The following is a 13605-nucleotide window of genomic DNA, read 5'->3' on the forward strand; positions in this document are numbered from 1 at the left end:
ACTATCAGCCTGCGATCCTTAACTAACCCCCTTCCTAATCACCCTTACAAACACTCACTCGCCTCAGATTTGGTATCACTGCGAGTTAAATGTCTAAAATTCATACAGTTGACTTGGAAAGGACAGACCCTTGCTGATACATAATGACATAGCCTGCTGAGGGATTTAGCTTCCCTTTGTTTAGCGGCCTGCTAAGCAGCACTGGAGGCCTAGAGGCAATTAGCATGAGATCAGCTGAAAACAAGGTCAACTCAGGGAAAGAAGCAGCCTCTCGGAGGAGACACCACATTAAGACGTGGCTTGTCCAGTGCGATGACCTTCCTCTCTGGAATGAGCTGTGGTTGCAATTCACTGGTTTCCACGGGCTTTAGGCCCGCAGATTATCAGGAAGTTCTGTAACAGAACATTTTACACAAGAAAGACCGATCATTCATCGTTAAAGGTCATTTAGCTGCATTTTAACCAGCTGTTAGTCTTAACAAAGTTACATTTAATGTCATCATAAAGAACAGATCATTTGATCTCCATGACATTCATGTCCACGATAAACTCCATCTTCAGTTATTTTGAGCAACACTCAAAAGTTGAGGAAAAAGAAGAGTTACCCCAGTTATCTAGGTCAAAGACACTAGACTACATAGGCGTTTTTGTCAGAAAACCGTTCTTTGCTCGTACACGCCCTCTGTCAGTCAGCTGAAACTGTCATCGGCACGCTCTGTCGGCACTTGCAGTGTTTTTTTTTTTTTGTTTTTTTTTCGTGGAAGTGTACACCAACTACTTGTAGAAACAGTGAGGAGGCCAAACACACAATCATCAACATAATGCACTCGACTGTCCAGACATTGCCAGGAATGTTTTTCTTTGACAATTTCTTTCTTTGACCACAAATTTAATTTGTCCGACCCCTGCTTAACATGGTTGCTTGAACGGGATGCTTTTGTGAACAGTTGTTAATATACAGTTCAGTCTAGTGTTGTATTAAATGGGAACATTGTCTTCTTATGATTTTGTTGATACGGTATGTTCTGCTTTTTTATACCATACAGGAGGTGCACAATATACAGTTGTGCTCATAAGTTTGCATACCCCTTGCAGAATGTGCAAAATGTTAATAATTCAAAGAAAATAAGAGGGATCATGAAAATCTGAAAATTGCATATTTTTTATTTATTTTTTATTTTTTATTTAGTACTGTCCTGAATGAGCTATTTCACATAAGATGTTTATATATTCTCCACAAGACAAAATAATAACTGAATTTTTAAAAATGACCCCATTCAAAAGTTTACATACCCTTGAAACTTAATACTATGTGTCATTTCCTGGATGATCCAAGACTGTTTTTATATTTTGTGATAGTTGTTTATGAGTCCCTCATTGGTCCTGATAAGTTTAACTGCATGCTGTTCTTCAGAAAAATCTTCCAGGCCCTGCACATTCTTTAGTTATCCAGCATCCTCTGCATATTTGAACCCTTTCCAAAAGTGACTGTATGATTTTGAAATCCATATTTTCACACTGAGGACAACTGAGGGACTCATACAGTACTATTACAAAAGATGAAAACATTTGCTGATGCACAAGAAGGCAACACAATGCAATATGAGCCGGGGGATGTAAACTTTTGAAAAGGATGTTTAAATTCTTATCATTTTGTTTAACGATCATATTTTTTTCATTTAGTACTGGACTTCAGAAGCTACATGTTTCCCAGAAGACAAAATAAATAAAATGTATTTATTTATCGGTTATTATTTTGTCTTGTAAGAGTATATGTAAACATCTGTTATGTGAAATAGCTTATTCAGGACAGTAATAAATAAAAAAATAACATGCAATTTTCATGATCCCTCTTATTTTGTTTTAATTATTAACATTTTGCACATTCTGCAAGGGATATGTAAACTTATGAGCACAACTGTATATCTGTACCATATCAGTTATCATTTTTTTTTGTTCATTTGTTTGTTTTTAATTTACTGCCATTACTTCATTTTGATGCTTACTTTTTAATAACACTGTTAAATTAAATGTTTGGTGAATTTTAAAATATATCATAAAAAAATCATAATGGTGTAATAATGCTGAGAGTTGTTGAAATTCAAATTTATTTAGATAAAATAGTTGTTATATTGGGCATTTGTAGGTTAATAACCATAACATGAATATTTGTTTTTTTTTGTAGACAATTTGTTACTGATTTGTATTCTCTGTACGTCTTTTTTAATGTTAGTTTTCTCAAAAGTTTTATGTGCTTGAGCACAAACCTTTCCTGGGCAGGGTTGATGCCTTTAATGCCTTCTTACCTTAAGTGCACTGTAGCATTTACTTGTAATTGAAAATACTGCTATGAAATCTTCAAACCTTACATGCAGTGGAATATACTGTTCATGCAGAAATATATTGTTTTTAGGAAATACATTTGAAGAATTCAGTGTGTGACTGTGAATTGACCCAGAATCTGGACTGTGGACAAATTTGAGATACTGTACATGACCCAAACTGTTCATGTTCGTCTGCATGTACAGTAATGTTAGCTGCATCTGTGCAAAATGACAGTTGCACAGTTATATAACCATAACTCTTTGGAAATCCTAGCATATATGTTTTGAAAGGTCTCAGATGTACCAGTTACTTAAATAAATCTCACCTACGTAGGTCTAAGGGCAGAGGAATGTATCTTGGGTTGAAAACTCACATATGTCTCTGGTTAGGCATGAGCTGTGAATTGTGACAGGTCATTGGTTCAGTGCAATGTACTGTGAGCCTTAGGCAGTGCTCATTATAGTAGAAGACATAATTATTATCATTACTGTGGCTGTTTTTTTTCCCACACGCCGTTTTCCTTCAGGCAGGTTGATGATTAAGTGTTTGTAAGCCTGCCAAGGGGAAGTGATGTCACCTTAAGACAACAGATCAGGTTACATTGCTTTTCTCATGAATACAGTTTTTATCTTGCAGTGGTTTGACAGGATTTATAACTGGAATTGTTTAACCATCATTAGTGTTTGTTTTTTCAATGTCTGTTTTTTTTTTCACACTTCATCTTCTTTACTTTGAAATGCTTCACTACTTTTCTAACTATTTTCGAAAATATCAGGACTGCAACTTCTTGAATGCTCACATGAATTTGCTTTCTACAGTCTTGAAGTGTGCTTGATTTTTGGAGGACTAAAAGTACTACAGGAGATCCGAGTGTGAACCCTGGGTGGAGTGCAAGAAGAATTGATTTCTTTCGCAGAATGATGACGGAGGCTGTCCACAGATCTTGAGCAGTAACTAAATATTTGCTGAAGATGAATGAGCCAAGTGAGCTCTGGCGGGTGGGGGTAAAGGTCTGGTCTGGTATCAGCTCCTGTCCCCCCTACATCTCTTTAGTCTTATTAAACATGTCTCCAACAGACCGTTCCTCTGCCAGTTTCCTTGACATATTTCTCCTCTCTGCTGGAAATCTGACTTGATTTACAGAACTCCAAATGAACCCTATTCACACTCCCCCAAGTCCAGATGATTTTCAGAGCACGTTTAACTGTATAAATCTTCCAAACGCCTTTACGAAGACATTGCAAAGATAGATTTTTTTTACTTTTCTGAAATTTACAGCTGAAAATGTCCATTGCAGAAATAGCCTAGCTTATGTGGTAGTGTCATTTGAAAATTATGCTAATGATCCTATCTGAATATTCCTCATGCCCATATGCTGTATTTTTTTTGCCTTAATTCTTTTTTTTTTCTTTGACTTTTTTTGGGGGGGGGGGGGGGGTATGACTGGCTTATACGTGCCTACATGCAGGTCCATTTATCAATACAAATAGTCTGCTTGTGCAATTTCCTTTGTTTTATCAGCAAGACCAAAGATTGTATCCTCCTTCCTCTTTCTACTCCACCCCATGTCAGCCTATAAAAACAAATGCCTCCTGACCATATCCACTGGACCTACTGCCCATCCAGATACATGTCATGAATAACAAGTGCTTATTGGAGGTGCTATTTGATTTATGTAATTCGGAGCGCCCAACATTTCGGAAGTGTCCATGTGGTGGTCCAAAATATTATGATTATTTTTTTTTTCCAGAGAACATCCTTTCCAGAATTGTTCTCTTTATCTAAAGCAAAATGTGAACATTTTTTAAGGCATTTTTTTCCACCTTTGTAACCTAATGCAACCAAACTGTTCAGTCATATATATTTGATCAACATAATACTAATTTACAAATATGCCTGCTGCATATCTATCTTTTTACAGGCATCTTTACAAGTCTACCACAACATCCTGTAGTATTTGGTAACAAGTATTACAATACTTTAAGAACCTGCCTGGATGACTCATAGTATTGTGTAGCATGCCCACATCTGATTCTTAAAGTAGTGGTGTTCCCAAGAAGAAAAGGGCATAGGAGTAGACAGTTGTCTACAGAGAATGCCTCTGATACTACTTAAGTTTAGGCCAGCAGGGGGTTGCCTTATGGGCTGAGCAGGTTGGCTCTTTCAGAGTCCTGGTTATCCTTCACTGTGGATATGTCAAGGCCAGTATGCCTGATCTTCTAGGAGGTGATGACAGTACCCCTCAGTTTAAAGACGTCTTTCGGGAGTTCCTGGTAAGAAAGATTTTCAAAGCAAAGAGAGCAAATTCCATTTTTAGACCAAAGACTTGACAAATCCTTTAGAAAAGGTCCTGTTGTGAATGTGCTGCATCCTTTGCTTCTTCGACTTGAAGTCTTTGTCATATATTGTAATCCACTGAATAAAAAACTTCAGTAAAAGTGATTTGTGGGTGTGATGTTTATTTTTCCACTAGTTCTGAACTACTGCTAGTTAAACATTTTGCCGTTTTGCTTTTGATTGGTTGCCTGCAATGTCATGTTACTTATGTCAGTCCATGCAAATCTATGTTAGTACTCTCATCACTGTCAGAATCTAGTAATGCAACTATACATCGTTTCCTCTGAATGTTATGAAACCCTTCATATTAGCTTGCATGTAGCTTTCTTCAGCCTGGTGTATTTTCATCAGTGTCCATTTTTCAAACATAAACCATGTTGTGTTTTAATGGTGTACTAAAGGGGAAAGGCATGAATGGCCCATTCAGTCAGTTGCTTATGCTGTAACACTGCAGGGGAGTAAGCCAACTGTATGTAATTTTGACATTGGGTGAGGCTGCCCCCCTCCCCTTGGTCCCTCGATCCGTGCCAGGCTCTGATCCAGAACTAGGGGGTTGACATCATTCCCTCCAGACATCCAGGCTTGTTATTGCTGCCATTCCAGAACTCTTTGCTTGGGCTGAGCAAACACCTTGGACGACTTCACAAGGGCCCTGTCATTTAGACAGCAAAGCATTCCAATAGGGCCACACTAGCAAGCTGTTGAGTGAGGGGACTTGCAACTTTTTTTAATTATACAGAATGGAGTGTGGCTGTTCAAACTAATGAATTTGATCCCCATGAGAAGCTATTATAAGCATAGTGAGAGCTGTAAACCTGCACATCCCAAAGGGAGCCGTTGAATTGGCAAAATGGGGGAAAAAGACTTTTGAAAAAGTATAAAGGTTATCCATATAACTTATACAAACATAAATACTATAGTACAGTAAATGTTTGTTCAGGTGCGACCTGCCCAGTGGCGCTTTTCATTTCAGGAGTTAGGGCCAAGTCTGCTTTGAGGCTCTCAAATGTCTATATTAAAGTATATCCATATTAGTTTCTTTTATTATTGGTCTATTGTGCATGATGCTGCTACTCCGTAAACAATGAAGGTACATAAGGAATCATTTGGGGTTATTTAGATCAGTGTTTCCTAACCTTGTTCCTGGAGGCATACCAAAAGCACATATTTTCAGACGCTTTCTAATCAAACACCTAATTCAGCTCATCATACTAGAGATGCCAAGACCAATATGGATGGGTTAGATAAAGTGGACACCAAAGATTTGTACCCTTAGCTTGCCTCCAGGAACAAGGTTGGGAAACACTGCAATAGATCACCACACCTCTGGAAGCCTTTGGAGAACCTCAAGGTCCCTTTCTGAAGGTGACTCAAATATGTGTATTCAACAAGTGCCTCAAAGCCCCTTGTATGATGTTCCTTTTAGAACTCAAAAGACCACCATTTGTTTTTCCATTAACCATGATTAAAGTGTAAGAGCGTATTAATTACTCACCCTCATGTTGTTCCAAACCTGCAAGACCTTCATTCATCTTTGGAACACAAATATTTTTGGTGAAATCCAATAACTTTTTGACCCTACAAAGAAAGGCAGCAATGGAACTACCACATTCAAGGCCCAGAAACGTAGCAAGGACAAAGTAGTCCATCTGGCATAAGTAGTTCAACCTTTATTTTATTAAGCTCCAAGAATATTTTTTGTGCCCAAAGAAAACAAAATAATGACTGTATTCAACAATTCTTCCGAGTGACATGGAAGCGGAGAAAATGCTGTATAAAGTCGTTATTTTTGGTGTCTTTATGCACAAAAAGTATTCTCGTAGTTTCATAAAATTAAGGTTGAACCACTGATGTCACATGGATTATTTTACCAATGTCCTTACTTTGTTTCTGGGTCTTGAACGTGTCAGTTATGTTGCTTTCTATGCAGGGTCAGAAAGCTCTCAGATTTCATCAAAAATGTCTTACTTTGTGTTCCGAAGATGATCAAAGGTCTTACAGGTCTTTAAGTCTGACAGTCTAAAAACCCCAAAATAGTGTCTTTTTCATTCTTTCTCTGGATGTTTCAAAGTAAACTGGCCTACCAGTGGAAAGGTAGATGGATCAATTAAAAGCAGATGGGATGACTGAAAACCAGTGTAACATGTACACATTGCTTAGTGATGCAGGAACGATGTGTCAGTGTGCGCCCCCATCTCTTCAAACTGCTCCAGCGTTGTCTGTCTCGAGCTCTGTGTACTCAGTACTCGCGGCCAAGATTAGCACAGAGCTTTATAGGGGCTGCTCGCACCTCTGGCCCCATCTCTCACATTCCTTTGTCCATGTACACACACAGCTCAGTCTGTTAACACAAACCAGTCTTTGAGTTCTTCTGTAGCCAAAACTTGTTAAGGGATGCAATGATGGTAACCTTTGCACCCGAAAGCTTAATGTTTCTGGCCCTTTTTTTTTTTTTTTGTAGCTGAAGGTCCCTCAGGGAACCACTACCCATGTGTTGTCTTCAGAGCAGTAAAACCAACACATGCCGGTACCCATTGTGCTACAGCTTGGGTGCAAGGTTGACTCTTGGTTTGGCTCCACTGGTTGGTTTGTATAGCATTTGATCCTGTTTAATCCTGGCAAGCGAGACTCATTTGAACATGTGCCTTTCTTTGCTATAGCCCCTTTCAACACATGGATCTACACCTGCCAATGCATATACACATACATAGTCACACACACAAACTATATGAGCATTCAGTGTAAGTCAAACTGATCAGAGTGGTTTGAGAATCAACCACAACGTAAGGAGTGACATTTCTTCAGCGTTCGAGGTTCGGTCACACATTCCACCTTATTTGTCTTATTCCATCTCAAGACTTTTTCCTCTTTGACAGGACGTTGTGTTATACTTCAGTGGAGAGCAGTGCCCAACAGAGCCACATAGTTTAGACTTTCTGTGAAGTGGTCAGTGGACACAGTTTAAATGCATTCAACGCTTTGTGGGAATGAAGAGGTAACAAAAGCATAACCCACTAGGCTGTTTTGATTTATGCAAATGGAGCCACATTTGATATTCATTTCCGAAACTGTAGCCAGCTAAAAACCACCACAAATAGAAACGTATCTACAATATGCAGTATTGACGCACCATATGCGTGAGTCTGTCTTATTTTAGGAATGTTTAGCCTTTTTGTTTTATGTATCGTTTAATATTTGGCAGCTGCTTTTGCTTTGACAGATGTAAATGTCTGTAATTATTTAAAACACCTTTTGGATATGCAGTTTCACCTGAGGAAGGACGATCCAGAAAGTTATTGAAAACAACCGAATCAGCTACAGAGTCAGAGTTTCTTGTGGGAGAGCCTAGAATTTAAGTCTGATTTTACTTAGTGCTGAAAATGGTATAAATGAGGAGAAAGATGAATGCTTGATGAAAGCTAGTTATAGTAATATAATCTTATGCAAAGCAGAAAGGTCTCATGGGACTCAGACTGATATGAGAGTTTCAGAGAGGAGGAGAAGAAATGCATTTGGTTTGATTGTTGGATCTGAGAAGGCTGTGGATGAAGATTCAGAATCCCAAGTAATTCCAAATAGTGTTTTGTTTGTGAATTAATTGGTGTATTTGAACAAATAATTTAAGTAAACCAATCATTCTAGCTTCTTTCCATGCACTGACTTGTATTGTGTTCACTGTAGTCTCTTTCTTTGAGGCTTGTGATTGTTTTCTGTCTATAGCACAAGGGAATATGGCATCGCATTTGTGAATTAACTGAATGAATCTGCGGCATGTTCAGTTTATTATGTGAGTCAGTCTTTAAGTCTTGCAATACTTAGCAGATTTGTAGGCACACAAATTTTAGGATATTAAGACTTGTTTTGGCTATGAATGACAGATGAGTTTAGTTGAATTAAAGATTCAAATGTCTCATAAAACACTAAAAGACACTGTCGCCACCTACTGGTGTAACAATGGGACCTGAAAAATAGTGAATGAATCTAAAGATTTCTTCTTTTTAGTGAACAAATTCAAAAGATTTGAGTCAATGATCCAATGCAATGGATCAAAATCCCCACCGCTGTTCCCAAATCACTTTCTTAAAACTTTGCAATTTAATGAGTAATGAACACTTCGTTGGAAAAATATTGATTCCTGTATTAATTTTGTTTCCTGTTTACAATGCTGAGAGATACATCAAATTGCACAGTGGTATAATGAGAATAATTCTATAGAGTTTACTTTAAAGATAAATATGTGTGTTACAGTACACACATGTGGAGTGGGGTTGTCAGACTGGATCTGATTACTAGTAGGGATGGCTTGGAGGCTTTTGCGGTGAAACGCTTTCTCAATCGTGCATTCCAGTGTTGAAACAAAGCACAACTGCTCTGCTTGCTGGGACAGGCTGAGTTCTCTCATGTTTGTGTGTGTGTGTGCGTGTGTGTTAGATAGAGGTGAATTGAGCAAGTATGCCTGCGGGAGATGTGCTGCATGTAAGATTCTGCCGTTCTGGGCTGGGCTGTTCAGTCTGAGGCGGTTCATGGCTACCTCCAGGCACAAGTAATCTGTGCCATAGCTTTCTTCTGAATACAGTTCTGTTAAAAGAAAAGGCACAAAGGGCTAAAAAAAAACCCTTTATGCATGGTTAAATGAGAAAGGCTGTGAAAAGCAATCACTGACACTCCATTAGTTCACGATGAAGACGTGAGGGAAGCGATCCACCTGGTTTATGAGAACTTTATTGTGCTTATTAAAAGTCATTCCAGGCAAGATCCCAGGTTTCTTGTTCTCTAAAATGTGCTTAAACAGTGCAAATAAAGACTTTGCCAACATACAACAGTAAATAACCTGCTTTTCCAAAAGAAAGAAAAAATTCTGAGGTTAAATAGAGAGCAAAGTAAGACTGAGCTTAAAGTATTGCTTCTCAGATGTTTCTCCTAGGAAAAGACCAAAGTAAACTCACATGTATCTCCTCTATAGTGTTTTAGAGTTTACATCTCACTGCACATCAGCAATTGTCTCTGTGTTTGTTTTTATGTCAGCTGATTTTAGGAGAAATATTGAAAACTCTGTTTAGTCTCCATTTAGCCTTTGAAGCAATAAGAAATCTTCTGGGTTTTATCATAAAAAAAAAAAAAAACTGCTTTATTCATCTGAACAACCAGGCAAGCTCAACACCAACACTGGCTAAACCAATGAAGTGAGTTTGGTGTGCAACTATCTGTTTGTCTGAGCAATTGCAGTGTTTGTAAATGGAATTGTGCACTTTGTTTTAGTTCTTAGTCCTCTTTTTTTTTCTTTCTTTCTTTTTTTTTTTTTGTATGCAGTATTTAATTGTTTGTTTTGAAGATTTCAAGGTCTTTTCAGGCTAAGAGACATGGAGGGCATAGTGTATATCTATGAATCTGCCAGCATGCCACCAGGAAATCGGATACAATTGCAAACTGCATCTTTTTAAGAACAAACAGCTGAGTGCCAGCAGCAAGCCCCGCCCTTCCAGCTTCCTCCATCAGCTATGCTGCGGTGGAAAATTCCACTCCCATCCTTATCGTTCCACACATCTGTCTTGTCCTCAGCCTCAGCTAGCCTCAGCTTAACACCTCACTTGTGTTCACAGACACTTACAGCTCCCCTGTCACTCACCCCTGGCTCCTGGTTCACACACACCTGCATAAGAGTCTGGGATTGTGTGCTTTTCCAATGCCTCCCTGGTATTCTTTCTCAACAAGAATCTGATCTGAACTGCAGAATACCCATGCTGAAAAAAACATGTACTGTTGTGTGAATATTTCCTTATAGTGTTTGTGCCAAGTATGATTTCCTGGATGAACATCTTCATTGGTTCTGCAACCAATTGGTGTTAGGGTTAGGTTTAGAGTAAGTTTAAGCTAGTTCTTTAAATAACCTTGTCAAATGTCAAAAGTGTGCCGGATAACACAAAATGACAAGTTTTGCATCATCTGGTGGAATTTTGCTGATAAATAAAGGATATATGGGTCCAAGTAATGCAAAGTACACACACTGATCATTTACATACACTACTGACGTCAAAATTGAAACAAATCAATACACCAAATGTTTTCCTACACATCAGGATGATAAGCCATTTTTAGAAGCTTTATTTTGAATTGTGCATCATCTCCTTTGTTCTCCTCTGTGCTGTGACCGGTAAATAGCTTTCAGACTTTCATAGCATATCTACCTCACCCACTATGATTTTCTATGGAAAGGAAATAACACTAACCGGCAGGGTTTGTTTACTATACTTTGTATAGAAAATCTTTCAGGAATGTTAAGGAAGTGGGTGTAGCTCCATGGAGTTTGTTTTTTTATGAGGTTGCAAATGAAGGGGAGCAGGGATTCAAGCTTCAGGTGGGTTTGAGCTCTGTGGGTGGGGCAGAATTCTCTTGTAGATGAGAGGCTATGCTTCTGAAGATGCTTATCCCTGTATCAAAACCTCAATTACATGAAAGTAGGCAATAATATACCTGCTTTAATGAATGCTTTCTTACCACAGGAAAATTCCCCAGCAGGATGAACTTTCAGTGGCTTGCTATCTGATTTAGGGCTTCTGTCTCTGGTTTTTCCCCCTTTAATTCCACACATAACTCCTACCAACAGCTTCTGCATTACGACATGCATTGGATGTGCTGGATCGTAAATGCAAATGAACTGCCATAGAATTCCCAGTATTGTCCCAAGGTAGTGCTTACTCTCTCAAATCTATCATAAACACTAATCTATCCCAATATTTCAAGAGCAAAATTGATAGACCCTGGCAATACGTGTTTTTTTTTTTTTTCATTGTGAATGAATTAGAATTAACATATTTTTTGGATAGCTGTATTATATTTAAACACAGGGCTAATAATTAAAGAGACAACTTATACTACAAGTTTTAATATAATCATAACTACAAGAGTACTTACAGGAAGGGTATTGGTTACAGCATTCAGATGATGTCAATGGTTGCTAATCGTTACATAAATGCCACATACATTTCCACAAATCAGATCAACTCAGCAATCTGTTGGGAGTTTAATTTATTTATGATGACAAAACGCAACTGAGACTGGAGCTAAAAAGCAGATTTACCTTTTACACAAGCAGAGCCGTGCTTTGCCTCACTGGACGTTAAAAGAAAAGCCAATGTTTACCATTATCAGATGAAGGTGTAATTGGATCTCCTCCTATTGCTAAGGTGGAGCTGAAGATAGATGAGATGGAGGGAGTGGTGGACTATGGCCAAGAGGAAAGACGAGATCACAGGGCAGGGGGAGAGGGCTTTTGGGTGTCTGTAATTGGTACCTTCCCAGTATCCCCAGAGGACAAGAGTTTTCTAAAAAAGAGGTGGGCCATTTCAAGCCTGTAGGGCTCCAACGGTGGCAGGGTTTTTCCATCACTGTCCTAACTGGTAGTGTTGGTATTGAAGTCATTATCTGGGGCTTGGAAAGTTATCTAGTTCCGTATTACCAGGTGTAAAATCAGAGGCTAATTGAAAGGTAACTAACTCGCTGAGGGCCTCTAGGAATAATCTTAACCAGTCATCCGCCCCTTGCTAAAGGGCTAGGCCACACAGCAATGCCAAACATATCCATTCTTTTCAGGCCTCTTATCAGGCCACAGACAGCCTCAGTGCCATGGGAAGTTTGACTCGCTGGGTAGTGTTTTGTGTATTGTTTTCCTAGCGTAGCCCTTTTACAATGACTTTAAAGAGTTGCCAATGCGATATGGTAAGAGACGGAGGAAGTCCAGATGGAAGTTTGTAGAGCCATGTTCCGCTCCAGAGAAACAAGTCTCTTTTCTTTTCTTTCTTTAACTCAACTTTTGTTTTCTCTTTATCACCAGTGAACCCATTGATTGGTAGGTTTAAGACCTCAGTGGGACCTCGTATAGATTTGCTGAACTCCCTACAGGTACTGGATGAAATCCAAAGTCAGGCTGGCGTATGTTGTTCTAAGAAGGTGCACCTACAGTGCTTGGTTATTAAAAGAATGTGCTTTATTTGAAAAAATAAAGGTTGCATGCTTCACAGAGTGGGGAACTCAACATCAACCCGATCACTTTATTTAGCATTCATGTAAACACAACATTCAGTTTCATCAATCGGAATAAATTCAGTCCGATTGAACTAAAAATTGTGCATGTAAACATAGCCAGTGAAAAAGAAGAAGAAACATACAGCACGCAAGTAGATGCATATGCAAAATAATGCAATCATTAAACATTAAACAGCATCAAAACAAAATTGGCTAAAATTATCGAATGAAATGTCGATCCAGCAAGTAGTTTAGTACTTTGCAAGCTTTGGGGGTGTTGATGGGAACAATCTACTCCATCTATGTTATTATCATCATTCTGAATCCAATCCAGACATAGTCTTTGAACATGGGTAAGTTTCATTTAAAAAAATCAACATTTTAAACGAAAGGCTGATAAAATCATGTTTTTGTTCAAAATGTTTTTTTTAATTTTTTTTTTTTTTTTTTTTTTTATTGAAACTTACCCACATTCAAGTGTTGATTAAAAAAGGTATGCATGGAGATAGAATGAAATGTTAATTGTAAAATGTTTGTACAATAGGTAAAAGGTTTCAGGCCGTTAGGTCCTGTTAAAAAAAACACAGTTTTTTCCCACCTTTATGAACAATGCTATGTCACTTTTCACACTGAACAAGTAAGACAGGTTTGCTATTTACTTCTTGTCAACAACAACCATGTTGACAGAACTCCCAGCAATCCTTTCCATGCTTTTCATTCATTGACTCTCTAAGCGTGTCACTTTAGCTGAAGAATCAATATATTCAGAGTTTGTATGCACAGCATGACAGTCCGTAAAACACTACATTACAGAAAGAGAGGGCCGGCAGACTGTTCTGTCTAGCCTTGAGTTATAAGGTGAGAATTCCCCGTCTCCCCTCTGATTGATGGAGTCTGAGTCACGATCTCCAGAGGGTCAAC

This window comes from Cyprinus carpio, chromosome B13 (assembly GCF_018340385.1).
Source record: "Cyprinus carpio isolate SPL01 chromosome B13, ASM1834038v1, whole genome shotgun sequence".
Taxonomy (NCBI): Eukaryota; Metazoa; Chordata; class Actinopteri; order Cypriniformes; family Cyprinidae; genus Cyprinus; species Cyprinus carpio.